Source organism: Folsomia candida, unplaced genomic scaffold (genome assembly GCF_002217175.1).
Source record: "Folsomia candida strain VU population unplaced genomic scaffold, ASM221717v1 Fcan01_Sc066, whole genome shotgun sequence".
NCBI classification, from domain to species: domain Eukaryota; kingdom Metazoa; phylum Arthropoda; class Collembola; order Entomobryomorpha; family Isotomidae; genus Folsomia; species Folsomia candida.
This window is the reverse complement of record NW_019091258.1, coordinates 36,781-48,730: the sequence shown is the minus strand read 5'-3', so window position 1 is coordinate 48,730 and position 11,950 is coordinate 36,781. Positions and strand designations below refer to the sequence as shown.

Here is an 11,950-nt window from a genome sequence, read left to right as displayed (position 1 = left end):
AATAAAAATGAGGACCTGTGTGTATACTACGTATAATATTATATTTCGTGAGCACATACGTAGGAGTCACGTCGCAGTCAATAAATACTTAGACTTGGAGGAAAAGGAAGTGAAAGTAGTGCATTGCAGCAGAAGGAAACGCACAGCAGAGTAAAAGAGTAAAGAGAAAGAGAGAGAAAATTCTTCCGATTGTATATGTAACATCATGTCACCCTAAATTCGGAGCAAATTTCTAGAATTGCGAGCAAACATTCTACGGTGAAAAATCACTTCCCCTACATTTCCACTCAGGAAAGGCTCACAGAGAGAAATTGCTGGAGTAGTGAAAGCGACTACTTTTAGGAGCATGGCACGCTCGTTGGGTCATTACTTTTAAACAGAAAAAGAAACTAAAAAACCATCTTCTCGAAAATTTATCCAATTTTTCCAAAATTTCGAAACGAACTTTTACAACTATGTGTAACACTGAATTGTATCCTACACACGTACCTATATTCGGTCCCGTACACACACAAAAATACATAAAAAAGGGACACGTTGAATACCATTCGAACTAACACACGGCCGCTTTCACTTCACTTTTCACCCTTGGTCCCACTTAACAATTCACCATTCACGGCGTTGATATGAAAGAGAAGAGAACCAAACATTTTCTCACCAGAGATAAATAAAGTGTGGAAAGAATGAAAATCCTTTTTATGAAAAATCTAGAATATTTACTACTCACTCGCTGAATGAACAAGCGTTGACTTGGGTGGTGTAACACTTTTCATACATTTGTGACCTTTCTTTATCCTTTGTTGTCTGAACAGGGGAGCAAAAAAAACACTAACAATAACTTTCTCCTTTACCCACCTAGTAAATTCTACAGGGGAACAATGCATACGTACATATCTGCATATGAAAATCCATTGCACGTACTTATCTTATCGGGTGGTGATTATTATTAAAAAAAAATAATGAATAAACTGTTATATTTACGACTGTCGTCTCTCCTTAATTAATTTCTTCCTCACAAAAGAGAAACTCATTTCGTTTAAAATTTCGAATTCAGCCCACACCACATCACATTTAAGACTTAAATATACAAACCCCTTCCTTTCTTTTTCCGTCTTCTTCAAGTATACAGAATTCTTAAGGGAATATTCATCAAGGCAAAGAAGACATCAAACAGGAGCACACTTCTCGCAAAATAAGTAAGAGAAGAGGTGGTGCCAGCCATAAAATTCGGAGCCGTTATACGAACCACCACCAAACCAAGTTACGTTACGTTATACTCATGTACGTATCTACTATCTGGAAATAATAAATAAAGTAAATAAATACCCACGCCAAGCCATGCCACGTGTCCCGCTATGGCAAAATACCAACGCTGTGCACCACTGTGAATGGTGGTGTATCTGGTAGGCAACCAATAAATAAGTAAACAGTCATAACTCTCCAGTGCCAAAAAGAAGAAGAAGATATGTAAAGAAAGGGCAGGATGTTACACAACAACAATTTGTTATTAGGAATAAGAGAAAGTATATCAGCACAAGTGGCGGTGGTGGTGGTGGTGATGATGGCAGTGCTGGCCTGGCGTGGGTGCAATCATTCGAGAAAGAATTCAATATTTTAGGAAGAAGAAAACTTTGAGAGAAAATCTCTGCTATCTATCGCTTTCTTTGGGCTCGTTATTATTTCACTTTTCCCTTATTCAACACCTCTTTCCATTAAAATCACTAAAAATTTACACTTTATTTACTCCTGCACGGACAGAATGAGGAGGAGAAGAAGAATTTCGCTCGGATAACAATGGAATTGTAGTGGAGGCGAAAATCTGGGTTTTGTTACGAATTTGCTCGGCAAGAAAACTTTGTTTGTGATGGAGCGTACTTTTGCTTGGTGATATTTTAGACGCGACTGAATTAAAAATGCAGAAATGTCTGAATGAATAATGATGGAGAAATCCACCTCGAAATTGCACAAATCAAATTGTTCAAATTTTATGAGTGGAAGGAAGAAATTGTGTGATCAATAGAAACATAATTTAGTATGCATGTCTGGTTTTCTATTTTTGAAAGTTTCTAATTTTAACTATGTATGTCATCATTTCATAGAAATATGAAATTATTTATTATTCATATGTATTTTTTATCCTCTAAATTTTAATGATTTCTTAAACACTCGTAATGATTATATAAGAAATCGCACAAAAAACCAGAATCTCTAAAAAATTCCACCCATTTATTTTCCAAGCCATCTAATGAAACGGATACTGATTAGAATTCAGGGAGGGCGAAAATAGTCTGGAAATTTGCAAATCTTCTCCTCCCCGACGACGACCCTGATTCGGACTCAATGGGAGGAAGGACGAGTCCCGCGTCGTGTAGGAAACATTACGCGACGATGGATGAGTTCCTGCTCTCTCGTATTTTATTTTATTTGGATTTTATTCCTTCATTGCATAGAATTAATTTCATTAACTTTACATCCTCGCCTCTCTCTCTCTCTTTTACAAAGAGCTGGCTGACATCGTCACGCGTAAAAGTTTCAGAAAAGTTAGCTCTCATGCACTTTTTACGAGCCTCCTTTTTCAAAACGTATTTAAATTTTGGACATTTTAAGTTCAAAACTTTTTAACAAATTGTCAAATTATTGGGGCAGAAGAAATTTACGTGGAGTGGAGGAGACAAAAGTAAAGCTTAATGATGCGTTGTTTTGTAAATATTTATCTTCCAAAGTTCATGATTTCCATGCATAAGTAAAACAACGCACTTCATTATTCGGCTTTGTTTTCCCCTTTTTTTAAAAAAATGATACAAAACTTTCTTCTGAGCGGAAAATAATGCAAACAACTTATCAATCATCAGCTTATCAAATCCTATCCGATCTTATCACGCACGTATGAAATGAAGTAAAATCATAAACTCAGCCAGCAGCAGCAAGTACCTAATCAATCCACGTCCATTTACAAGTGCCTGCTCTGCTTCATGCTTGATTAATGTCGTGGGGAGAATGAGCCTCTTTATTCCTTCATAATCTTGGAAAAGGAGTCTAATTGCTTTTTATTGTTTTAAATCATGCTCCAAGTATGTACTCGTCAAACAGAGATATGCATCCCCTTTTTCCAACGTGTAAAGAAAAGATTTGGGTTTATTTACTTATCAAAATGTGCAGCTGTTGCTTTCTCTCTCTACTTTTTTGCCGGAAAAGAGTTGTCAGAGCCATTAGAAAATAATCTCTCCCGCAGAACGAGTGATATGCAGCCCTTGACCCTCCCTAGGACAGAAAAGTGCAATAAATATACAAACATGTACAAATTCTCGGCCTGAATGAAGGGAGAAGTGAAATGAGTCATCAGCAGTATCGTCACGATTGGAGGAAACCACTCCCCCGTATTTGTCGATAGTATTAACGAACAGTCTGAATTTCAGTTGTTTTCCTTAATTAGTCTACGTTGTAATTAACAGGGCTTAATTGATTGCAATCACCATACGAGTTTCACTTTCATTCAAGCAATTATATTCGTTCATTCAGTGTAAATCTGCTTAAAAAATCGTCTCAAAATTTTATCCTAAATTGAATCAGAGCAGAAAAAATTTTATCCCAACCCATCTGAAATTTACCCCAGAATCATACACCAAAATCTGACTATATCCATACATAAATAAGTATATATATGCATATTAATGACCAATATCGATGGAACGGAATCCCATTCAATATTTATATTTATATGCTGATCCTATTCTGTCAAACTTTTAGCCAGATGTATGATGAGATTTTACTTCATTGGTTATGCAGTACAGACCAGAAAAACAACAAGGGCACGCGCAGGGGGACACGAGGGGAGGCGACATTAGAACAAAAGTGACACTATTTATTTACCCTCTCACTTTATACGCTACTTTACTGGAGTATTGACATTGACTCTGTTTTTAGGGGAGGCAGGCCGAAGGGTACGCATTTATTAGGCGAGAGATACTTATTACTATCTCAACCAAGGGTAAGGGTACACCAATGCCGAAGATGATGCCGAACCGAGATTGAGTCAACCAACTGTAAATAATATTCGTATGCAAGTAGTTGAGCCAAATCAGTCTGTGAAGGGGTGCGTGCACACCCTTAACCTTCGCATGGATTTTGGGGAAAGAATGCACGCCACATTTTTACGCTGCTCATTTTTCTTCCCTCCCTTTAAGGGAAGCCGTTCATCTAATGTCACCCTCATTTCCTCCACGGTGAGATTGTCATCGCGAAAGAAGGACGGGCTGCTCATTTGTTGCAACGATAAAGAGAAATAAATGCTGTCATAAATTCCTCTGATTTATGCGGAATCATATGAATGCGACTTATTTATCGGAGATTATTTACTTGCGAGATTAGTACCGAAAATACATAAATATGAACTTATCCTTACTTCCTTACTTCTTCATAATTCAATTTCTCGAGTAAAAATAAAATTGTGACAAAATCCTAAAATTCACGTTATGATGATGTGCCATCAAACTTAAGACAACCCAACTGCACACACTTGCTAACCTCACCCTTCCCAAGAAAATGCACCCACAGGGAATTCGTCGTCCCGTATTTCTTCAGAGTGACAAGCTTTTCTTTTCCGTCCCCCTTCGACATCTCTCCTTCGCCACAAGATTGCATAACTGAGAGAAAATCGAAACCACAAAAACCGAACCTATCAAACTGACAATTTCCATATTTTAGGAAATATTATTACATACTTTCATGCCCGGTTGACTATGTACTTCATAACTTCACATACTTCCCTCCCTCACAAGTTCTAAAGAAAATCGAAAAGGGGGATGAAAACTCAAAGAAAATACAAAACCCAATTCTCCCTCTCGTTCTGACGGTTTCTTTTCTTCCACAAATATTATATTTACGAATAATAAACGAAAAACCCGACTTCATTTACGGATAGATAAGATTGGTTCACTGTTTCCATCCGAGATCAACAATACTCAGAAATAGGATCAAGTGCAGCTTATCCAGTTTTATGTTTTTTTCTACTTTTTATGCTCACATGCCACGTAACAATAATTTCTCGTCTAATAAATAGAGATACAAACTTTCTACTTTCTCTCTCTGACATAACGTCACCACGACTATCACCACCACCACCACCACCAATAAAACTGGTAATACTACATAACCCACAATATAATGGATAACCTCGTGCCATCATTCTCAGTCAGTAGGCAAGGAGGCAGAGGAGCCGAGCAGTGAAAGTAAAAGTGAACAAGTTTCTTTTAGCCGGAGAGAAAGAAAGTAAGTGAGATTCATAAGGAACGAGGCAGGCAATGCAGTTGAGAGGAGGGAATGGGGAACAAGGATATCTGTTTATGACGAGACGACCAAGTTCTGATCTTTCAGAGGAAGAAGAACTAACTGCACGTACTTTCCTCTCTACCCCATAATATTTCGTCCAGGCCGATGGATTGCATTTAGATCGAGTCTTTATCATCCATTATGAATGAGAGTGCAGAGGAGTGCAGTTATTAATGGGGGGCCTCCTCCCCCCTCGAGTTTATCGCATTTTATGGTGTAAAACAAGGTATGCATGCTTTTGAATAGTTGAACACTTCAAGTCAAGGCTGCGTATGTATGGATGGATCGCTTTGAAGTAAAGTTTACATAATTTCGCTTCTCTCAAATTTTCATTTTCATCTAATTTAGTCCCCAACACACAATGGAGATGAATGGTTGGGTCGGTCGAGGCAGCAAGTGTGCAATTAATTAGACCAGCCAAAACTCAGGAACGAAACAATAGCTCACTTGTAACAAACCCAAAAGTGCTTTACTCTAACGAGTTGTTTGGTCTTGGTGAACCATAAGTAAACCAAACTGGGGAAAATATTGGACCGAGAGAGAGAAAGTGAAGAGATGATTAAGATTAAGAAGTTGAAATTCTTCAGCCACGGATTTGAGGGTCGGCCTCTGCTCTTAACAGCAACTTAGCTAATCCTCAAAAACATGGTAAATCAATTAGTTGAGATGACACGAGATAAGTTTTCACTTTATGGGAGAAAGATAAATTGTAATTTAATACGGGAGTGAGATTACTATTTATTATTGGTATTACTCTTAAACTAATTAACTTACTCGTAATGGTAAATTGCGAGTGTAGTTAGTTTAAGCATAATTTAGTGACGTTCTAATTTGTCACGGGTCACGACACACCCGTTGAGAACTTAGGACACGAAAGGTGGACACGTGTGGTGGGGAGGAGGAAGGTGAAAGTTGGCGGAAATGCAGCCAGCGTTTCAGCCTCCACCGACCGGACTACTGGGCGTACATAATAAGGATCAAATTCAATCAAAACCACCAAACGTGACACCAGAGATGCACACTGCACCGATGCATTGTCATCACTTCTATTTCAAGACCTTAATCCGATTTTCTGCCTATTTCCCTCCTCCTCCTGGAGACCTTCATCCTTTTCACTGAATAATGGAATTGGATACAATCCACCCTGATTTACTGGGAGGATGGAGGGGACTTATCACCAATACCGTTCTACGTCAAAAACTTTCCCCGAACGGTGTGAACATGCCCAACTTGCACCTAGTTAGTTAGCGTGTTTGTTAGCAAAATGAAGGTTAAGGTCTTCCGCTTGGTTTGTGAGACGTTTCTTTTTTCACTTCCTAACTGCACCACATTGTTATTTTGTTATGGGGAAAGTGGAAAGTAAAGCGGATCAAAGGTTTTGATTGTGAGTGAGTCTCACCCCCTCTTTTCTTCCAATATTATTAATCTCCTCCTCGCCTTGATAACGCTCACCACCACCACCACCAAATCAAACCACTACTCTCACTTATCTGGAGTAAGTAATAGTATTGCATGACACCACCACCACCACCACTTGAGCTTATCGTAATTCATGGGGAGTGGAATTGTCCGGAAGTGCAGCCGTTGTTGGGTAACGAGACAGAAACGAGGAGGACCAATCCCACGAACTAATATTATGTATTGGAGGAGATGACGATACGAAAAAGTGAATTGCATTTCCAACTACTTTGAAACCTAATCCTACTCGTTCGCACTATGTATTCAGCCACTCTTAAGCGTTCATTCGACCAAAATAAGACCCACGATATACGAAAATTGGGGCCTCGTATCGACCAACAAATCGGAGAGATCACACTCCCCATTTCCATTCTGACCCCCAGAAGAGGACCCGTTTATTCCTTCGTTAAGTACTGTACACATCAACGGAACAACAGATAATGTCAATCCAGCCATTACTGGGTAAATAAATACAACTTCCTATTTCCAAAAAAATATCTACTTATGATTGGAGAAATGGCGGACTGCATGGGTTATTTATTTTTTGTTAAATTGCGACAAAATCTGAGATTTTATGTGTGACATTTTCCTTGGTTCTGATTTTCGTACAAAATATTTAGTAATGTGCCAGTCAGTATGTAGAAACAGGACTGGCTTTACATTGTCAGAAAGACAGCAATAAAACTTAAGCGTTTGAAAAATGGGGGAAAAAATATGATTTATTTCTTAAACAAAGTCTGATACGATTTTACTGCTAGTTTATTTTGAGAGTTATGTACATGTAGGTATGTATTGTGATTCTTTAAATTGTGCAGTTCATGCTTTTACTTATTCTTGTGTAGTGATAGGTTAAATTTATTGGAGGTGTTTCATATTCATGGACTGACTTTTACAAATTGAGACATTCCAATTTGACTTGCATTTTGGACAAATAAAAGTTACAATTGCCAATATTTATTGTAATTTCGTAAAGTTTCTTAAATTTAAAATGGTTCTAAAAATGTACTTGCCGTAAGTTTTTAAGAAGTCATGTCACCTCTTCTCCTCCGGAATTATTATTCATTTCGATAGTTTTCTTCGCTTTTTCTGATGATTTCTGGCTTGAGACGAGTCCTGGAGGGTAGCTGGGTTGAAGAGTTTGTCACAAATTTAAACGATTTCTAATAAAATTCACCCACAATGTCACAAAGTTACGTTTCTGAACCATTCAAATTCATATCACTTATGAAACGAGTAAAAAACAAGACTTGAAGACTGATCGTTTACAACAATCAACTAAAAGAATTTAAAAAACCTCACATTTCTCTCCTCCAGATAAACAGAAGAATGTTGATATTACTCAAATTTTATTTTTTCGGTGTCAATAAAGTACAAGATATTTTTCGAAAAGCTGAGGAATACACAAGGTTTAAGAATGTAGTAGGGATTGATGTTGGCGAGTGTGTGCTTGGTTCGAGAGGTAAGTTGATACTGCTCCGGGGAAAGACAAACCTTGGGAGAAATACGGGTCTTTCTCATACCCGGGTATTACTACTTCTCGGATGGTGGGGAAGTTGTGGAGTAGTAAGGCCATGAAATGCACTTCATCCATAAATGGGTGCATTTTGCCTGCCAGTCGGCTTGTGCTGGGATTCTCGTCCCTTTCTTATTCTCTTCTGTCCCGGAACTTATACGCATAAAATGCACCCAATACACCAAAGTTTTTACCACCCAACTTCATTTCCTTTTATGACTGAATAAAAATTGGAGAGGAACGCGATGATGAGATATGGCCAATACGCTTCATCTAGTTTGTGGAGAAATTATAGCTTTTGCCTAAGTGAAATATTGGGAAATACACACGCGAAAATTGATTGCAACTACCTTTTAATCCACAAATTAGAGATAATTTATATACAGGAATAATTCATGTATGTATTTATGAGATACAGGGTGGTTTAAATGTCAGGTTACAATATTATTTGACACTTTATCATTCTATATCATTCTATGGGGCACCACCCCATAGAAACGATGTCAGTTAATCGTGGTCAGGTTACAATGGAAAATTTTTTAATGGGAAAAATTTTTAAATTTTCATTAGTTACGGATTTGGGATTGAGATTTTTATTAATTTTTATTAAAACTTATGACAAAATATTGAATTTCAGAGGCAAATTTAGGTAACTAATGGATATTTGCGAATTTTTCCCATTGCAAAATTTTTCATTGTAACCTGACATTTAAACCACCCTGTACTACATTCACTACAAGTTACGACTTTCTCAAGTATATCGCACACTACATAATTTAAGAAGGTCTAGACATTGGTCTCATTTTACTCAAAATGTTTCAACTACACTTGCAAACCCAACTTTCTCCTTCTTTCTCCCACTTCGACCGCCATCTTGGCAAACGTGGCTGCAAATATTTCGCCAAATCGACTACACCAGACTCCGTCCAATTTTCTCACTTTCACTTTCTCCTCTTCGCCTCACCCCCTAAAGATGGCTGTAAGCTTTCACTCAGCATAAAACCATGCAGATGATGCACTCTGCAATTCCTGCATTTGACAAGGAAAAATGCAGGACAGGAAAAACCAAACCAATTCAAACCAGCAAAAGGACCACCTACCTCGTATTAATGAATAATAAATTCAGTCTCACCATTGAGCCATCGTCTCACCCCACTTACGATTAATTTTTCCGGTGTTTTGTTTTCACTTCGACGTCAACCCTTTCGAAAGTGCTTTTCATTCACTAGTTTTATTATGCATTTGCATTTTCGACCCTCTCATCTCTCTCTCCTACCCACTTAAGAGTTGACTATATTTTATGTTAAACCAATCCTCATAAATCACATAGTGGCGAAACTGATGAACTCGGTGGGGTAAAAAGTTCACAAGTTTCGGTGGGAATTTTGAATTTTTTGCAAAAAACTGCAAATATCATCTGGCATTGTTTATGTTTTTAGTGGTTTCCAGTGGGAAGAGTATGTGTGGTGGTGGCTTCCCACCACGCATACTCTATGACAAGTTGAGACGAATCATGAAAAAATGCAAAATCTTGACCTGGTCATTCTAATTCCGAGATTAAATGTGCACTCAAAAATGTGGAATTTGTTGAATTACAACTAGTGATAGTTGCGCAACAAGAAAATAAGGCCCTTTGAGGAATTGATATGCTACTTTTATTTATATTAAATGCCGAAAATCAATTTCCATCAAAATTTTGTTTTTCTCGAGATTAATTGATTAATATAAATAAAAGTAGCATATCAATTCCTCAAAGGGCCTTATTTTCTTGTTGCGCAACTATCACTAGTTGTAATTCAACAAATTCCACATTTTTGAGTGCACATTTAATCTCGGTATAAGAATGATAAGGTAAAAAAGCTGTGCAAAAAATTATGCATGTTGTCAACATACGGAAAAATATTGAGCGAGGGACTGTATTGGCTGATAGAGCGGCCAGAGCAAACTATAATGCCCCGTTAACGTACACACAAATACATTCTCGTCGTCTGGTCTGTTTTTTGAATTGAATAATTAAGACTGCAACTTTCTATTACTTCTCTCGGACCCACCACCACCAGCCAAAATGCAGGGATATGTTTGTTGATTAAGTCGTTGCATTGTTCCTCCTCCGCCCCCTGAGCACGTATATTATTCAAAAGGTTACTTTTACTTTCCTCCTGCGTTGTTTGCCCTTTCTCATCTCGCAACCCTCCCAATTTCAACTTATGCATTAGTATGCGATTCCAATTTACTTTCTCTCTCCTCCTAAAAAAGAAACCACCACTTTCATTTACTTTTCAATGTTTCACATAAACATTGAGCGAGATTCGTTCCTGAATAAATTGAGGAGACAAGGAACTTAACCAAGTCTCTGGATGAGGGGGAGAGAAGAAGTTATCTTCAGGGTTTGTTTTGCATTACTCAGGGTGCAAATAAAATACCGGGTTTTAGAATAAATACCCGAGCGGGTGATTACTTTATTGCACAAGTGCGACGACAAAATATGTAAGTTCTTGTAAGTATCTGGAAAAGTTAAATTGGCCCATCCTGCGTGAATTTCTGTATATACATATTTATACAAATTTTGACTTTTTGGGAAAAAGAAATGTATTTCTTCAGTTCTTAATACGAAAGTTAAGAAATTACGAAACTTAATCATTAAAATTTATCTGTAGTTTGACACAATGTAACGACGCAATTGGAAAATAGGAGCATGTGTATGGCACTTTTATTTTATTGGGCTTTGAGTCGCAAATGCCTAAGACATTGAGTTTTCCTGACCGCCGAATAATAGAACGAGCAGTTTTAATAATAATAATAAACATACGGTTGTTTAAAATTTTGAGTATTGGAGCAAAAGTAAAATTTCTTGTTTTAAATTTTCATATTTTTTTTGTATATATACTTCGAGATTGGTTGGGTGACATTTAAAAATCTCATTTCATCCAGGTTAAGGATGCTCACTTTACATTTATTATATTATTTTTATGTGACTTTTAAATTTACTACATAAATTGCAAATAAATCACCGACCAGTATTTATAATCATAAATCATAATTCTAATTCATTTACAGGTTTATTTCCAGATTGGACTCAGTGGCTACCTACCTTATTTACGATTTAATCCAAGAAACGTGTTATACCGTAAGATTTTATTAAAATTTCACACAAAACATGTTAACTAATTAGATTCTGCATTTATATCCATGTGATATTTTTACGCAGGTAACTCAACAATGAATACTTTTGTCATTATTGGTCTCGTCCTTTCCATCGTTTTTGCGATTCTTCTCCTCTTCCAGTATTGCAAGGAACGTCGCAAGATGAGCTACGATTTGGATAGGATTCGAGCCGAATTGGGAACCAATGACTGTCCTTTTGTCAAGGTCATTATCGTCGACAAACACGAGCTATTTTCTACTGGCGAATTTGATGGGGACAAAATACGGGACCAAGAAAAGGTTGATGTAGACGGAGGTGGAGGAGGGACGAACCATCTTCAAGAAATCCGTCCTATATTTCATGACGGGTTTACCTTTCGAGCGTATTTCAAATGTATACCAAACTTATGCAAATGAATTAATTACTTCATAGGAAGCTTTACCTTGTTACTTTAATAATAAATATAGTCGTTCTTCAAACGACGGATACTATGTGGTTTAATCAAA

At 37.3% G+C, this 11,950-nt stretch overlaps 1 long non-coding RNA gene across 1 annotated transcript; it reads left to right on the top strand.

Moving 5' to 3' along the window:
- The first annotated feature begins 11,099 nt into the window (after window positions 1-11,099).
- Window positions 11,100-11,619, top strand: LOC118433659. Its single transcript, XR_004833495.1, has 3 exons — window positions 11,100-11,230; window positions 11,357-11,426; window positions 11,508-11,619. It is a non-coding gene; the product is annotated as an uncharacterized LOC118433659 (long non-coding RNA).
- Window positions 11,620-11,950: the final 331 nt, after the last annotated feature.